This window comes from Bidens hawaiensis, unplaced genomic scaffold (genome assembly GCF_021521415.1).
Source record: "Bidens hawaiensis isolate Kalapana, Puna unplaced genomic scaffold, B.hawaiensis_p1.1 tig00020431_1, whole genome shotgun sequence".
Classification (NCBI taxonomy): Eukaryota; Viridiplantae; Streptophyta; class Magnoliopsida; order Asterales; family Asteraceae; genus Bidens; species Bidens hawaiensis.
This window is the reverse complement of record NW_027493117.1, coordinates 269228-287598: the sequence shown is the minus strand read 5'-3', so window position 1 is coordinate 287598 and position 18371 is coordinate 269228. Positions and strand designations below refer to the sequence as shown.

At 37.5% G+C, this 18371-nt stretch overlaps 1 pseudogene across 1 annotated transcript; it reads left to right on the top strand.

The window, feature by feature from the left end:
* The first annotated feature begins 7735 nt into the window (after nt 1-7735).
* On the top strand, nt 7736-10406 carry LOC143560714 (tubulin beta-1 chain-like; annotated as a pseudogene). Its single transcript, XR_013140173.1, has 3 exons — nt 7736-8130; nt 9369-9639; nt 9720-10406. The product of XR_013140173.1 is annotated as a tubulin beta-1 chain-like (transcript).
* Nucleotides 10407-18371: the final 7965 nt, after the last annotated feature.

Here is an 18371-nt window from a genome sequence, read left to right as displayed (position 1 = left end):
CAATTCAGGTTTGCCTAGAACGTTTGCGAGTTTGAAGTTGGTGAGAATAGTGATTGGGTGACCTTGGAAATATCGTCTTAGCCTGCGTGAAGCCTGTACTAGTGCTAAGACTAATTTTTCCAGGGTAGAGTACCGGGTTTCTACGTCTGTTAAGATACAGCTAACATAGTAGATTGGCATCTGGATGCCTTTTCGCTCTACTAGCAGGACTGCCCCGGTTGCTCTATCTGTGGCGGAAAGGTATAGGATTAATTCCTCCCCCGCTTCTGGTGCTGTGAGCGTTGGGAGTTCGATCAAGCGTGACCGAATTTCCTGAAAAGCTGCTTCCGCTTCTGGTGTCCAGCGGAAGTGCGTTTTCTTTAAACAGTTTCTCAATGTTGACACGAATGGGAACGACCTATCCGCATGGTTTGCCAAAAAGCGGTTAAGTGCGACTAGGCGTCCATTCAGTGTCTGAGCTTGCTTGATGGTAGTAGGTGATTCCATTTTGATAATGGCTTCGACCTTTTCAGGGTTCGCTCTGAAGCCATCTTTAGTAACAATGACTCCTAAGAACTTCCCTTCTTCCATCCCAAAGGAACACTTGCTCGGGTTGAGCTTCATGTTTATCTTTCTGAGCGTGTTGAAAGTTTCTTCGATGTCTTTCAACATCGTTTCTGGGTCAGGGCTTTTGATGACCAAGTCATCCATGTAGACTTCCAAGTTCCTCCCAATTTGGGCATGAAACTCTTTGTCCATCAGGCCTTGGTATGTGGACCCGGCATTCTTAAGTCCAAATGGCATCATTTGATAACAAAATGTGCCATCGGGCGTCCGAAATGCGGTTTTGTCCTGATCGTCAACGGCCAGGTGGATTTGATGGTACCCCTTATACGCATCAAGGAAGCATTTAAGGCGAAACGGTGCTAACGAATCTACCTTAAGATCAATTTCGGGTAACGGGTAACAATCTTTGGGGCATGCTTTGTTTAAGTCTTTGAAATCTATGCACATGCGCCATTGTTTGTTAGACTTCGGTACCATGACGGGATTTGCAACCCATGTTTGATATCTGCTAACGCGTACGATGCCCGCGTCAAGGAGTTCCTTGAATTGGGTTCTACACGCGTTAGCTTGTTCCGCCCCCATTACTCTGCGCTTTTGTATGACTGGCGTAAAAGCCGGGTCACAGTTGAGCTTATGCTCTGCCTTACTTCGAGGTACACCAGTCATGTCAGCTGGTGTCCACACGAAGATGTCAGCGTTTTTCTGTAGTGACCGTTTCCAGGCGTTCCTTGTCTTCGTCGTCTAGCTTGTCGAACAACTGCCTGTACATAACCGTTGACGAGGCGCCGTTGTCAGCAAGAGTGCGGGAAGTGATGTAGTGCCCCAGCTGGCTTTTGATGACGATAGGGCCTTCTTTGCTGGGTCCTCCTGGCACTCGCGGGAAGCGCATCTCAGCTTCCTTCCACGCGCATGGTTCTGGCGTTCGTCTTTTTCTTCCTCTGACGTTACTATGAACCATGTGGATGCTGATGTCAACGGGCTTTCGTCCGTTGCTTTTGTATCGATTATCATTCTTCCCTCCATTCTTGATTGATGCCACAAGGTGTGTAAGTTTTCCATCCTTGACGAATGTTTCAACAATATCCCTCAAGGATATACACTCCTCAGTGGTGTGACCCTTTGTCCCGTGGAAGTCACAGGATTTGCTCTGATCCGCGTTATGTCGCTGCCGGACCATTGGAGCTTTTGGCCATGGGAGTTTTTCGGTAGCAAATATCTCCGTGACGCTTTTGGTGAGTGGCGTCCACCGGGGGTTTCGGCTTGATGGGTGCGTGTTATCCCTTCCGCCTACTAGAGGGCGAGTGCTGGATGAGGTGTCAAGGTTTACCCTTTACTGCCAAATACCTAGCTTCCTCTTTTTGTTTTGCCGGGCGGTCCGGACGTTGTTTTCTCTAGTCCTCTGCGTGTAGAGGTTTGTACTCTGGGGAAGATCCCTACCCAGTTGCTTCTCCGTTTCGGCAAAACGCTTGGCCGCCGTCATGATGGCATCCCATGTGGATGGCATGCCATCTTTACCTGTCAACGTGCGGATAAGCTCTGTGTATTCGGCGCCCTGGATGAAAGTGGCGCGAACAAGATCTTCGCTTATGGTGCCCAGACTCAGCTTTTTCGAGTTGAAGCGAGTGATGAAGTCTAGCAAAGATTCATCCTCTTCTCTAACGCAGTTGAGGATCGTCCACTGCTCTTCAGTATATTTCCTCTGTTGGCTGAAGTATTGGCTGAACTTGTGTTGGAAGTCCGCCCAATCATAGATGTGGTGGACCGGTAAACGATCAAACCACGCCCTGGCCGCTCCAACCAGCGTCATCTGGAACATATAACACCACGTGGGTTCCGTCCAGTTGCTGACGGTTGCCCCCGCTATGAATCTGTTCAAGTGATCATCTGGGTCGGATATACCATCATAAGTGCCGATGTTGGACATCTGTTTGGCACTCTTCGGAGCGATTGCTTCCGCAATGTCCCTTGCAAACTTGGACGTTCCCGCATTTGCAACAGTTGGTCTAAAGGTTTTGGAGAAGTCACGTGGGTTTCCCCCCACGTTCCTTGGTTTGAAGGTTTCTCCAAAATCCCTTCTTGGTTGGAAGTCCGTTTCCTTGCGCTTCCCTTTCGCCCTATGACGAGGGTTTGCGTCACTGTCGGACTCCTCCCAATCATTATCTAAGTACTCGCACTCATTGCTCATGTTGAGCTGTTGTCGAGTGTTTCCGAACTCGTCTGCCTGTTTGAGTGAACGTAAGCGTTCATCCAACTCAGCTTGGAATTCCTTCTGACGTGCTTCCGCCCACGGTTTAACTTGATCAAGTGTTTGGCGGGGGAGCCTCGTCTTTTGTCTCTCCAACTGGGTATCGATGAATCCCAGTGAAGGATTGTTTACTGCACTTGCCCCGGCTTGGGTACCCGGGGTAGTGTTCGTAAAAATTGTGTACTCGCCGGTGTTCCCCCCAGTAGCTGGGGTTGTGGTTACCGGGGTTTCTTGGTCACTCGCTGGCCTTGGCACCGGAGCAACCTTAACTATCTTTCCAGAGGTTTTGAAAAAACTGAGAAAATTAGTTCTAGCTTTGACCCACGGATGGCGTCAATGAAGAAAATTCAATGTGTTGACTTACTATTTCGACTATGTAGCATAATATATCATTTGTTACGTACCAACTATAATGATTATAACATAAGTCATCTTAAATCTTTAATAACTTGTATATTTTAGATGAAACTTACGAATCTTATTGAATATGAAACACTTTTTTATTTGCATTGTAGTGACCATCAAGTTTCGTCTATTTTGCCAAATGGATATATCAAATAAGCCAAAGGCAGGCCATCGGTGTACATCATATGCATAATGCATTAATAATTAAAACCGAAAATAATTGTTAAGAACTTACACAATAGCGTAAATGGCGAATCCATAAAAATTTAATAAAAGTGTTATAGAAACAAATTGTTTTTCTTTTTTTCTTTCTTTTTCTTTCTTTCTTTTTAATTTAATAGATTTATAAGAATGAATTATGATCATATGATCAATCTATTAACTTGAAAACAATTTAGTATGCACTTTGATTTGAAAAAATGTAATATGTTTTAGTTTAAAATTTTGAACATCTGATTTAGTTTTATGTCGTTCTAGCCTCGTAAACTTTTGGTTGTTACGGGATGTTTGTAGCTTGATTCCTGATTCATCTGGCTTAACATTATAATGAAGGCTAGTTCACAAGATAAGCCTTTTTGTGCTACCATAGAAGTCCAAAACAAGCTATGTGCCTATGTGGTTCTTTTAGCAACATTAATGATAGGCTCTAACAAGGATTAAAAATCTAATACATACACTACTAAAAGTATATAATTAATAGAAAGAAAACATCATATACATTGCCAAATGCATTTTAAGTTAGATAGATATTGCATCTTGTTTCCCATATACAAATAAATAGTGAATAAATGCAGCCGGCATTTAGTTAATATGGATATATAATATAATATTCTTTTGTGTGAAATATATTTTAATCATTTTTGTATTAAATCATAGAATAATTTATGAGTGTGTTAAATAATAAGAAAGGATTAATACTAGTTATAAACGATGATTATTTTGATCATAGATGCAAATTAATAAAAGTCGAAGATATGAAAAATATTGTTATTTCACAAATATATTGTTCTTACTTCTTACTGTTATTTATTTAAAAATTGGTTATTTATTAAATTCAAATTCAAATAAATACTTGACTAAATACAAGTATCTCTTCTAATTTATATGGAACCAAAACCTTAAAAAAAAAAAGCTAGAAGCAAAATGAGATATAACATGCATCATGATAACATGATTTATATTTTTCTTGTTAACCATTTCTTAGTTTATGCAACTTTGATCTGATCTATAGATTTAATTTAATTTATTCCTTAATTACAACCAACTTAATGAAGTTATCAATAATAAAATACTAATATATTTTAACTACCCTACATAACAAATTAACTTGTAACTTTCTTTTGTCCTCAAATGATTGAGAAAACAGTAGTCTTTTTCATTTATTTGCTCACATGATTGACATTACGGTTTCAAACAAAATCCAGCATGTTGACCCCTCGTATCTATGATAATTAAGTTTTAGTCCCCTTGGTTGCATATTTATAATTAAGCCCTTACATTGCTCGGACCAATTCCATATACAGTACTTGAAGAAGTTATCAAAGTATAGCATAATTAATAAGAAATTAATTTTTCATAGCATGTCCACTTGTGCTTCAAACTTTAATGCGATATCTTTCATTTTCTTAATTTCTTTTATATGACAATAGGCATCATTAATCAAGTTTGTATGAATCAAACCAATCTTCTCTTAATGTTCATAATTCCTCGAAAACATTGCACCTGGTATTTTACTTACGATGCTATATCTACACACTTTTGATTTATCATAAACAGATAAAATCAACATTTTATGTATTTCTTCACCTTATACGTAGCTTTTGAGATCATGTAATTATTTTTGGATTTAACTATTTTGTGGCCTTGTGGGTACATGAAATCAATAACTAGGAAGATAGAAAGTGTATATCAAAGAGCTAGATGTTTATCCTTGTGAAAACTAACATATGAATTTGATCATGAATTCAAAATTTTGTAGGGGCGAACCATAATAAGCTTTAGTTGTCGGGTAACAGACAACTGAAACGACCTTACAGCTATCATTAGGTAGAAAATAAAACATTGTTGCTATTGTTGTTCAATAACTTGTTGCTAACGACTTTCCTACTCACTGGCGAAGCTTACTTAGGGCCGGGGGAGGCCTCGGCCCCTCGTTTTTTTTCGCGTAGTAGTGTAAATTTATCCGTTTTCCGCCCGAAATTATTTATGCGTAGTGTAAATTTAAGCGTTTTCGGCCGAAAATTTGAGTCCGGCCCTCCATCATTTGTGAATTTTTGTATACATTTTGAGTCCCCCCTCCCAAGTGTCTAAGTCTAAGCTTCGCCACTGCTCCTATTACCAATCTTTAATAACTATGTTGCTACTAATTTCCAGTTCCCTTTAAAGCTCATTTATGCAACTCCATTATATATATAAAAACTCAAAGTAAGTTGATGAGTAGAATACTCTATTAAACAAAATTATATAAAAATAAAAATAAAATAAAATAAAATATTGTCACACACACGGAATAATTCAAATTATAAAATTATAAGTAAAACAAATAATTCCATAGCGTATATGAAAAAAAAATGTATTACATCTATGCTTGTATCTATACAATGTGTACATAAATTGATTTTATTTATATCACATAATGATTTTTTTTAAATGAACTTAATAAAAAAAATGGTCATGCAAAAACGTACACGAGAATGCTTTTTTCTATTGAAAAATTCATTCTCGGTGTCATATATGTATAATTGAAAGAATTTTGGTTATGAACCAATTTCGGAAATAAGACTTCTCATACGATAGTAGTTCTTACCACTCCGTCTAAATACAAAGGAGCGTTACCTTTATTGATATATTTATCAATTTACCATCCATCAAAGGAAAGTAGAACATTAAATTGTAAGAATGGATGTTCTTCAAAAACTATGTTTTTCTGAGCTACATCATGAAAAAGATTTTGATAAGTTTCAGAGGGCTTCTCGACTTTGTCATAATGACAATGTAAAAAATAACATGTTAACCCATTCAATTTTGTGAATATTTTGTTTCATTTGAGCATAGTTTTGCATGACATGCTTCCCATACATCGTTTTAATCGCCATTGAAAGAAAAATTAATGTTGACATAAATATTTCAAATTTGATAAAAGTTAAGCATTGATAGGAATGAGGGTGGCATGTCGAGAGTGTTCGTAATCTTTTCTTAAATTTTAATAGTTGAGGGAAAAATAGTCAGTTTGTCAAATCCTGAACCTTTTGATTATTTCAAAAAATGCCATTAAAAACAAATTTGAAACCCGAATCATGTTTAAAATTCTATCTTTCATACTTTTGACATTTTAAAGTCGACATTTTGAACCCATAACAAATTTGACGATAAATCTATTTTGCATTCCCAAACTTTTAAAAATACTTAAAATTTTCATTTTTGACTCGTAACAAATTTTGACGAGAATGTAGTTAACTTGTACCAAATAATTTATTTACCAACCTTTGATCCATAAAATCAAATTTAAGTTCCACAAAATAACCCGAAACAATTTTCATTTGAGAAACATGATTTGTTGTTGATTTTTGGAATTCACCAAATATTTTGAAATATATAGTAAAATAATATGTTAATATTTATATTTATAAAAATATATAGATATTATAAGTATAGTGTAAAGGGAAAGTGAATAATTATTGATTTATTACATATATTAGGGTATATTAGTTTTGGAGGGAAAAAATTGTAAGAATTAACTAAAATATGACAAGTGTCTATATTTATTTTACTTTATTAGAATAGGTAGATACCATGCCCACCATATACACTCGAAAACTTCTAAAAACTAGTTAGACTCCCATCGGCAAATCACCATTGGTTTGCCACACTATTTGGAATAAAAAAATATTAAAAAACCTTGAAATAATGCCAAACTAGTTTGCTTTTACAACCCATATTTAGTGTCACATGTTACCATATGAGTGGGTGTATTTTTAATTTCTTTTTCTTTATTCTTTCACAATAATTAGTTTTATTTCTAATTTTGAGTTTTGCTAGTAAGTTTTAATAGTTACGTTTTTATAAAAATCTAAAAACATGGTCTTGTTCAGTTCTTTTTGTGAGCGTACATGTATAAATTTTATTACAAAATGAGTTAGTTCAAAAAAAAATATTTTTAATAAAAAATTAGCATTGCTTATTTAAATATTCCTGATGAATATAGTTTTTTTTAATATAAAACTATTACTTTTTATATTTCTCTTAGAAAAAGAATTATAAATTATATTTATTAAATTAAAAATAATGAAGGTTGGGTTGCTAATGAGTGCGGAAAGTTTTGGTTTGTTTGAGTTAGATAATAGAATAAAAAGAAATTAGTTTTATAATAAAGATTGAGTCGGTAATTAACCATACTTTAGTGTCAAAAGTGCACATTAGAAAACTTTCAAACCCCCAAGCCCCCATATATATATATATATATTCAATACCCTGGCGCCATTTGGTCACTCACACCATCACTCCGTTAACCGCTTCCAGATCCTTCAATCCATACAAACCCATGAGAGAAATCTTACACATCCAAGGCGGCCAATGCGGCAACCAAATCGGCGCCAAGTTCTGGGAAGTCATCTGCACCGAGCACGCCATCGACTCCACCGGCCGCCACACCTCCCACTCCACCGTCCAACTCGAACGAATCAATGTCTACTTCAACGAAGCCTCCGGCGGCAGGTACGTCCCACGCGCCGTCCTCATGGATCTGGAGCCTGGCACCATGGACAGCATCAGATCCGGCCCCAACGGCCAGATATTCCGCCCGGATAACTTCGTCTTCGGCCAGTCCGGTGCGGGTAATAACTGGGCCAAGGGCCATTATACGGAAGGTGCGGAGTTGATTGATGCGGTGTTGGATGTTGTTCGTAAGGAGGCTGAGAATTGTGACTCCTTGCAAGGTATATATATATATATATATTATTATATATGTGTATATATATATATATATATTATATATGTATATATATATGTTGATTGATTGATTGTGTGATTATTAAGTGTTATTTATTAAGATCTGGATCTGAATAGTGTCGGTGTGTTTTGTTTAGTGATTGCTGTGTTTGATTATTTTGGATATAGAATTAATATGAAGTTTTATATAGTTATAAACTTTGATCGATTCTGAAACTCGGTTCTAGGTGCCAATTACTCGCTGATTTGGTTTTGACTAATCGGTGAAAATTGATCGAAGTTGGTTAAATTTTGGTCATAATTGGCAAGTTTCGGTAAAAATAAAGTCTGAAAATAGTTAAGTTGGGTGCAAATTGTTGGTATAATATGAAGTTATGTACTTGATCAATCTGATCGGTTGCTAATCGCAGGGCTGCCGATTCAGTTTTGAGTAATTGGCCCTGAAATTTGGTGAAAATTGATCAAAGTTGGTCAAATTTCGCTCAAAATTGGTCAAAGTTGGTGTAAATAGTTGGTCAAAGTTTTAGTCAAAATTGGTAAAACTTTTGAAGTATTTGAAAAATTATACTTATAAATCCAATCCATTATAAAATTTTGTGTATATATTAATCAGTTTGTAAAATTACATATAAACTTCCAATCTGGTTAATTGGTTCTAGGCACATTGTTGGGCTGCTGATTCGATTTGAACTAATCGGCCCCTAAAATCCGTGAAAATCGGTCAAAACTGGTCCTGATTTTTAGATAGGCTTGGCCGGAGTAAAAATTGACTTATAGGGGTTGCCAAGTAGCCCGCCTATTCAGTTTTTCAGCTGAAAATTGGTTAAGTTTCGGTCAAAATTGTTCAAATAATTGGTTAAAATCAGTCAAAATCTTTGAAGAATTTGAAAAATTAAACCTATAAATCCAATCCATTTATAATATTTTTAAAAAAATTGTATATGTATAAGTTTGCAAAATTTCATATAAAATTCCGACAAGTGCCTAGCTAGTTCTACAACTCTGTTTTAAGATCGTCTTTTTGTTTAAAGTATCACCTGAAATTGAAATCTACCTTTTTGAAAATCTTATAAAAGGATATTCCAACAACTTTTCATGGATGATCATGATCTTTTAGGCAGATAAAAAGTGACCAACCATGAGGAACTTTTTGGACCATTTTCTTTTTTGAACTTTTTGTTAAACTTTGACCATATAATTGATTTCATTTTATCACAATTTGCAGGCTTTCAAGTCTGTCATTCGCTCGGAGGCGGTACTGGTTCTGGCATGGGAACACTCTTGATTTCAAAGATCAGAGAAGAATATCCGGATCGAATGATGCTCACATTCTCTGTTTTCCCCATCACCGAAAGTCTCTGACACAGTTGTTGAACCCTATAACGCCACACTCTCGGTTCACCAGTTGGTTGAAAATGCTGATGAGTGCATGGTTCTTGACAATGAAGCACTTTATGACATCTGTTTCAGAACTTTAAAACTCAGCAATCCCAGCTGTAAGTAGTTTGTACTTTTGCATGTTATATCGCAAATGAACTATAAAGTCTGATTAAGCATATGGTTTATATGTTTACAGTTGGTGATTTGAACCACTTGATATCTGCAACCATGAGTGGTGTAACATGCTCGTTACGGTTCCCTGGTCAACTCAACTCCGACCTTAGAAAGCTGGCAGTCAATTTAATTCCCATTCCCGCGTCTCCATTTCTTCATGGTCGGTTTTGCCCCTCTAACTTCACGCAGGTCGCAGCATTACACGTCACTGACAGTTCCAGAACTGACCCAACAAATGTGGGATGCTAAGAACATGATGTGTGCAGGCTGACCCACGTCATGGTCGTTACTTAACCGCTTCAGCAATGTTTAGGGGCAAAATGAGCACGAAAGAGGTCGATGAGCAAATGATTAACGTGCAAAACAAAAACTCGTCTTATTTTGTTGAATGGATTCCAAACAATGTGAAATCGAGTGTTTGTGATATTCCGGCGACTGGGCTATCAATGGCTTCCACGTTTGTTGGAAACTCGACTTCTGATTCAGGAAATGTTTAGACGAGTGAGCGAGCAGGTTTACCGCGATGTTCAGGCGAAAGGCGTTTTTGCATTGGTATACCGGTGAAGGTATGGACGAAATGGAGTTTACCGAAGCGGAAAGTAATATGAATGATCTGGTGGCGGAATATCAGCAGTATCAAGATGCTACTGTTGATGTTGAGGAGTATGATGAAGAGGGTGTTGAAGAAGTGGGTGAGTATGAAGGGTAAAGTGGTAAGAAAAGACTATAAATATGTGGTATGTTTTGTTTTGTTTTGTTTTGTTTTTTTATGAGTTTATATGATGATACTGTTTGGAGTGTACTTTTTTAAGGTTGTGGTTTTTAGATATTATGATGTTGGATGGTTTGGGTAATGAAAGTGTTTGAATAAGGGTATAGATATTGTGCTTTAAAATTGTTGGTATTGTGACAGTTTTGGGTCTTATTGTGTGATACTATTTTTGTGTAGAGAATTTAATGAATGTATAGTAACAATGACTGAATGAGTGGGAGATATTGTGGCATGTAGTGATGAGTGATGATTGGAAACAAAGGGACAAAATGACGTAAGGACTTTTTGAACCAAGCAAAGATGTGGATCTGGTTTTTTAACTACTTTCTCTTTTTAATAATTAAATATTACCGGGTTTATATCTTTCTGTTTTGGGCTTGTTACTAAAGTAAGACTTTTGTTTTATATTTTCTTCTTTTAGGTATGCTTCTTGAAATAAATATCTATTTCTAGATTTTTGTTTGTTGAAAAAAAATATAAACTTTTTATCACTACCATTAATCTATTAAAGAGTAATTGTACTTTGTATCCTCAGCTCTAGCTACTTAGAGTGTCCTTTCTTAGGGAATGCCATGGGCAACAAGTTGGAGGGTTTTGAGGCGATAAGTGGCTACAACATCAACCCCTTCTGTTGATATTCAATTGATTGGGGGGGGGGGGGGGTATCAGTTGGGTTTAAAACAGGTCCGACTTTGAAAATTGAAAAAAAGAAAAATTGGACCGAAGGCGAAAAATATTTTAGGCCTTAAGTAAAAGAAGTATTTTGTTGGGTTTAAACAATTTAATTTTTGAATTGGTTTACTTGGTTATAATTTGGATTGTGTAAAAAACTTTTGTATAAAAATAAGCTTAAACATGTCTCAGATGAGACTAGAACCTACAACCTTACAGTTGGAAGTGATACCCTTTTGTCACTAGACCAAGCTAATTATTATGTAATTGAGTTTAAACATTAAATATATACATATCGTTCTTCATAAAAATACATATAATAAAAGAAAAATATAAATTTCGAGCCTAACGATGTGTCGGGCCTGAGGCCGTCGACCACCAGCCCCCATAGGGCGACCCTGGGTTAAAAAATATTATTTTATTCAATGGGGGGTGTTTTTATGGGCGTTTTTGGGTGCCATATGACACATGGACCCACAAAATATCTTATCTTTTCTCTATCATTTCTCTTCTCTCTTCCCACTCACCTCACAAACTCATTCTTGGTAGATTCTTCACCAAGAATCTCACCCAAACACTCTCTTTTTCACATCATCACCTCTCTCGTCCACCTCACCTATTTATTCTCAAAAACACATCAAGAATTCCTTATTAGAGCATCTCCACCAGTGTGTTTGTGGAGGTTTTTTGTTGACATGGAATGGTGCAAACAAAGTTTACGGGTGGAGACAAACGTTTGTGTAAGTTTTTGTTTGTATTCTATTTATATTCTCAAACGTTTGAAAGTTGTGTTTGTAGTGGCCCCACAATAACCATTACACACAAACCATATGTATATACACACACATATATATACATAGTTATTATATTCTAATTTTATGTGGAAGATGAGGTGGAAGTTTTTATTGGTTTATGGGTGGAGTAAAAAGTGGGGTTTTTTTTAAAGAAATGGTTAGAGTATGATGTGGCGATGAGGTGGAGATTTGAATTGGTTTATGGTTATGGATGCTCTTAGAGAATCTCCATCGGTGTTTGTGTGGGCGTTTTTGTTGACACGGAATGTTGCAAACAAACGGCTTACGGGTGGAGACAAACGTTTGTGGAGGTGTTTGTTTGTGTTCTCAAACGTTTGAAATGTGGGTTTGTAGTGGCCCCACCACAACCACTACACACAAATCATATATATATATATATATATATATACATATTTATTGTATTTTAATAGGGTTTAGATTGGTTTATGGGTGAAGGAAAAGTGAAGTTTTTTTGTGAAAAGTTTAGATTATGATGTAGCGATGAGATGGAGGTTTGAATTGGTTTATGGGTGTGAATGCTCTTCGGAGTGCAATAGTGTTGTAGTCCCATCACATCGTCTCGTCATATTTTTAATTTTCTTTTTATAATAAATTAAACAAATAAAAACTCATTAAATTAAACAAATACAATAAAATTAAAAAAGAGACAAATTAAAAAACATAACAAAAATAAAATAAAATAAAAACTACGTTCTTAGGTTGTAAACTTCGCGCATTTTTTGTAATCGTCATTCTTCCAACTAGGGGTGAGCAAGATAAGGGTCAGACCCTTGAAACCCTTTTACCCTACTAGTAAAACCTTTAATTAGACCCGAATATATAATAAGGGTCGGGTAAAGGGTATTTAAATTTCTTCTTAAAGGGTAAAAGGGTTTCAAGGGTCCGACCCTTTACCCGTTTACTAGTTTCTAGATATGCGTCAGATTCGTGATTAATCTGAAATGTATGAGATGTTTGTATTTTATATATGATTCATCATAAATTTACCAACTACTAAGAAAAATAAAAATAAAAGGCCATACTTCTGATTGAAAACATATAATATACATATGAAAATCACTGAATTGTTCTCTACATGAAATTTGTGAATGTGAATATTATTTGCATCGGTTCAAATGGTTGATAAACTTTCGAAGTTAGAGTTTACTGTGTTATTAAATGAAAGCATAATTGTTCTAGGATTTATATATTAAAGTCATATATGATATATGCAACTAGTAAATGCAGAAGATGAGCTGTGATTACTGCTTTAAAGGGTAAAGGGTTGGAACCTTAAAATCCTTATTTATACCTGACCCTTTTATTGTTTAGAGGGTAGGGTCTCGGGTCCACATTTCTTCCTAAAAGGGTAAAGGGTTCGAGTAGGGTATTAGGTAAAAGGGTAGGGTCTTACCCTTTGAACAGTCCTACTACCAACAATGCGGCCTCTTCGGTATACTCCTTTGAGACAAAGTACTCGTGGTCTCGTCCCATTTGCCACAATTCATATACATAGGCAAGCCGATCGTTGGCTTTGGTGCTAGCACGGAGGGTAGCGAAACGTTCCACGTTTTGGGTTTCGAAATGACCGAACATATATTTAGTCGGTCCAGTTTTTCACGCGCCCCCACATCGCCTCGTGTCGACGACGAATCCTCCACATTTTCCATTCTTTTTTCTTCCTTTCACGGGGGGTCAAAGCAACTCTTGTACGCCGTTGTCCCCTAAATTAACATCGTCATCCTCATCTTCGTCAACGAGGTGGAAGTTATGAGCATCGGAGGGTGTTGCAGGTGTGCTCGGATTTATCAAAGACGAGGTCTTCGACCGTTTTGGAGCCCGGGATGATGCGCCGGATAATCGAGTGATTGGAACGATGGGTTCCCTTTTCCATTTCGGGCAAAGCTGAAGTTTCTTCCAAGAAGTTAAATACTTAAATGTCTTCCCTTACCGCCCTTCTTGTTGCCCTAGAGTTCAATAGTCGGCTAACGCTTGAGCTTGGATGTTGGCGTCATTTTTGACGCCAATCTAATTGGTTTGCTTCACTCGGTTGTATATTCCACTATATTTTTGGCAATCTTGGTTAATGACCTTCCAATGGGCTTGAACCCCTTCTTTACCCTGGTAATTACCCGGTTTTCTCGAGAGCTGGAACCAAACTTCAAAGATTTTCTTCCAAAATATTCTGACAAATTGAAAGTTTGCTACAATTAATATTAATTACTAATATATATAATTATGAATTTTGGTGCCGCAAAGTTCATAATTATATATATCACCATATTGTTCCGTGATTTCGTTTTTTGTTTTTGCTTTTTTTAGTTCGATTAATATAACAAACGTAAAGGAAACCAACCAAACGCCATTTTTTGTTTTAGATCCGGTAGCATAATAAAAACTCATGGAAACCGTCAAATTCACGTAGACTCGCCGTCTCAATGTCCGTGATCGATAACGCTCGGGTTTTACCAAAGCGCAAGTTTACCAACTTACCCCCCCCCCCAATTTGGCCATTGATCCACCTAGGTTTATATATATATATGTTTTCTAGCTCCGGTACCGTAATGCACATAATTAAAACCGACCAATTTTGTATCGAGTTATTGCCTCAATGCCCGGGACCAACAACACTTGGGAACTATCGGGATTTGCTGACCAAATAAATATCGTTTCAAATATTTTGTTTTTATATTAATTTGACAAATTAACTTTTTTGGATTTTAACGCTCAAATTTTACCAATCATTTGTATACTGTAACGAGCGTATCCGATACCGACCAGATTCGTGTCAACCCACCGTAGTGACGCTCGGGTTAGACCGACGCCTGGATTTTAACGCTGATGATTTGCCAGCTGTCCCGGCGCATTGCGCCGGGTAAAAAAACTAGTTTTAAATAAATACTAAATAAGAGTAAATAAATACTTAATATTAATAACTTACAAACTTTTGAATCCTCAGAAATGACGATCTAAGCTCGTGTGAGAGTTAGTTCCTCCTCCTCCGTCCACGATAAGTAATCACTTGGCACCGCCGGCTCCCACGGTTCCTTGCTTTTGTGTTTACGGTCTGCCTTTCGAGTTGAAATGAGGCCCGTGCCGATTGAGTCTACTAAACCATCTCCGTCTCCGGCTCCATTTGGCTAAACCCAAACACCGGCATGGGGTTTGGGGGTTGAGCAAGTTGGCGTACATGATTAAGATCAGGTCGGGATAAGGAAATGGATAGTTTAGGTTTGGATGGCTTCCGGTATTCGGGAAGTTGGTTTGTTGGTTATGTGGAGTTAGGTGTTGCCCGAAATTGACCAATGGATAGTTTTGGTTCAGTTGGTTTTGCGGAGTTTGGAATTGCGTGAAACCGAGGAATGGATAGTTCGGGTTGTTTATAGGATTCATTTTCGTAAGTATTTTTGGAAAAGAGATGCATTTTTTTTAAGATTGAAATTGTTGGAGATAAAGTATATATTTTTTGAAGAAGAGAACATATGTATATATATATTGTTTTAATTTTTTTTAGATAGACCGTTGGTAAACAATTTAGACTGAGTTAAAATTTGGACGAAATTGGCAACGATTGGGAAATATTGAGGGTCTAATTTTGAAAAAAAATATTTTTGGATGAAATTCACAAATGTGACCAAACCCCAGGGACGATTTTGGCACTTTGCTCATATAATAAAGAAAAAGTGAAAAGACATGTCTACCCCTCACATAACGATTAAGTTTAACGGGGTTAGTGATTTGGATGTAATTGGCAAGAATTGGAAAACACGGATGGTTCGTATGCAAAAAATAAACTTTTTGGACTAAATTCGCATTATTTGCCAAACAACAAGAACGAAAATGACATTTTACTCCATAAGTTATGACACCAACTATGCTTCCAAAACATTATCTCATTACCACAACCAATTTGTTTACGATTCAAGTTTAAAGGAACAATACATGAATTATTAAGCTTCCTAAAAACCTTTAACATTCTCCACCAAACACTATTCCCTTCGAAGATGAAGCCATAATCGCACCCGGCCATATAAAGAAAAAAAATAATATTCACCCAAATAACACCCAACGTCCCAACTCATTCATAAACGTGTCTCTCCACTTTTGCAAGAGATCATTATTGAAACCTTTCAAAAACCCAACGCCTATGCAACCATTATCCTTCGAAGCCAATACCATCTTCCAAGGACCTAATGCGTATTATTAATGATCGTTATTTAGTAATGCTTATTATTATTTTCTGTTTTATTGCGCTTATGACCATTATTATGATAATTATTCAGTATTATGCACTAATAGTCAATAATCAGTTATGAGTTTTATTGCTATAAAATTAGATGAAATGCAGCAATTCAAACACAACCAAAAAAAAAAAATACACAACACTCTCTAATTCTCTGCAGTATTACTTCGTTTTCATTTCAGGCAAGTCGTCAAGTCCGGCAGTATACTACTGCTGCTTCGAATCGGTGTACTCTAGACCACGAATCTGTTTAAGGGAATTGTGTTAAACACAAGTCCGGTTCACCGTTATCGTTTATTGTTTTATTGTTTCTTGTTTCTTGTTTCAGGTTCTAATACAGAATTATCAACACAAACAACCGCATCATAATCCACTCCCACTCCATATAGATTCGATTTGTGCAAATTTATTTTTAACCAAGGAAAAAACATTAAGAATACGTACCACTATTTGGGCATTTAAACTGGTCGTTCCCAACGAACACCACATCTTTCATATAAAACAAATGTGAAGAAACTATATTTGCACCCACCGAGACTACCTTGAACATACCTGCTTTAATCGTCTCCTCGATCATGACATGCAAACCCTTTATAGCCAAAACAAATAAAATTAATTTGTGCGGATTGTGTGGATTATTCCCGAAAATAGCAGAGCATCTTATGGTCCTGTCGAAACATGAAACGAATCTGACCTGATCCATGACGATGTTTCCACGGACTTCGAGATGAACGAACCACGTCTTGATCTTCTTCTCCGGCTGCTTGAGACCTGCAATGGCTTTTCGGGGGCGTGGAGGTGACTGCTAAGAAATCTCAATGATCTCTTGTTTACAGACACAAAAAAGTGGTGGTGGCTCTTATTGAGCATGACCCCTTAACAAGGAGGTGGAGACCTCCTTATATAGAGAGCCTCATGGCCACCATCATGGTACCCTAATGGGCCTAGCCCAGTTAGGGTTACCTCCACAAAACCCCCTCAGCCCAATAACATTGTATTAGTCCATATAATAAAATAAGCCAAACATAATAAATTTAGGGTCGTAAAACCGGGTTTAGTACCATACCCCTACAAGCCCCCCAAGTCCAGCGTTGCTCCTGGGCGCGCAAGCGTTTAGGTGGAGCGCTGGACTTTATGAGGTTTGTTAGGCCATGAGGCGGTTTTTTTCCCTTTTCTTCGGCCTTGTCTTTATTGTCTTTGAGTTTTGGGAGGTTTTCTTCATGATGGTGACATGTTGTGGTCCTTATGATAATGATGGTGCCCTTGCGCGCGAGGCAGCTTACGAGCTATGAGAATAATAAAGCCTGCGCGCGAGGCGACTTAAGGATCTGAGAATAATAAAGCCTGCGCGCGAGGCGACTTACAGATCTATAAAAATAATAAAACCTGCGCGCGAGGCGACTTACGGATCTATAAGAATAATAAAGCCTGCGCGCGAGGCGACTTACGAGCTATAAGGATAAAAAAGCCTGCGCGCAAGGCGACTTACGAGCTATAAGAATAATAAAGTCTGCGCGCGAGGCGACTTACGAGTTATGAGAGCGAGGCGACTTACAAGTTATAAGAATAATAAAGCCTGCGCGCGAGGCGACTTACGAGCTATAAGAATAATAAAGCCTGCGCGTGAGGCGACTTACGGATCTATAAGAATAATAAAACCTGCGCGCGAGAGGCGACTTACGAGCTATAAGAATAATAAAGCCTGCGCGCGAGGCGACTTACGAGCTATAAGGATAAAAAAGCCTGCGCGCAAGGCGACTTACGAGCTATAAGAATAATAAATCTGCGCGCGAGGCGACTTACGAGTTATGAGAATAATAAAGTCTGCGCGCGAGGCGACTTACGAGTTATAAGAATAATAAAGCCTGCGCGCGAGGCGACTTACGAGCTATAAGAATAATAAAGCCTGCGCGTGAGGCGACTTACGAGCTATAAGAATAATAAAGCTTGCGCGAGTTGCGGCTTATGAGCTATAATATGATGATGACTGGCCCATAAGGGCCTCTTCTACGCAGGATGACTATCCCGGCTTGTCTTCAAAATAATAATGGAGGCACAAACGACCAGATAGTAATAATGTTATAGGTGCTTGTGCGACTCGTAGCCGAACATTGGCGCGTGGCCGTTTGGGATATTGTTAGGCTCCCGCCCTAAGATTCGGATGTCTTCCATCGCGATAATGCAGTGGTGGTA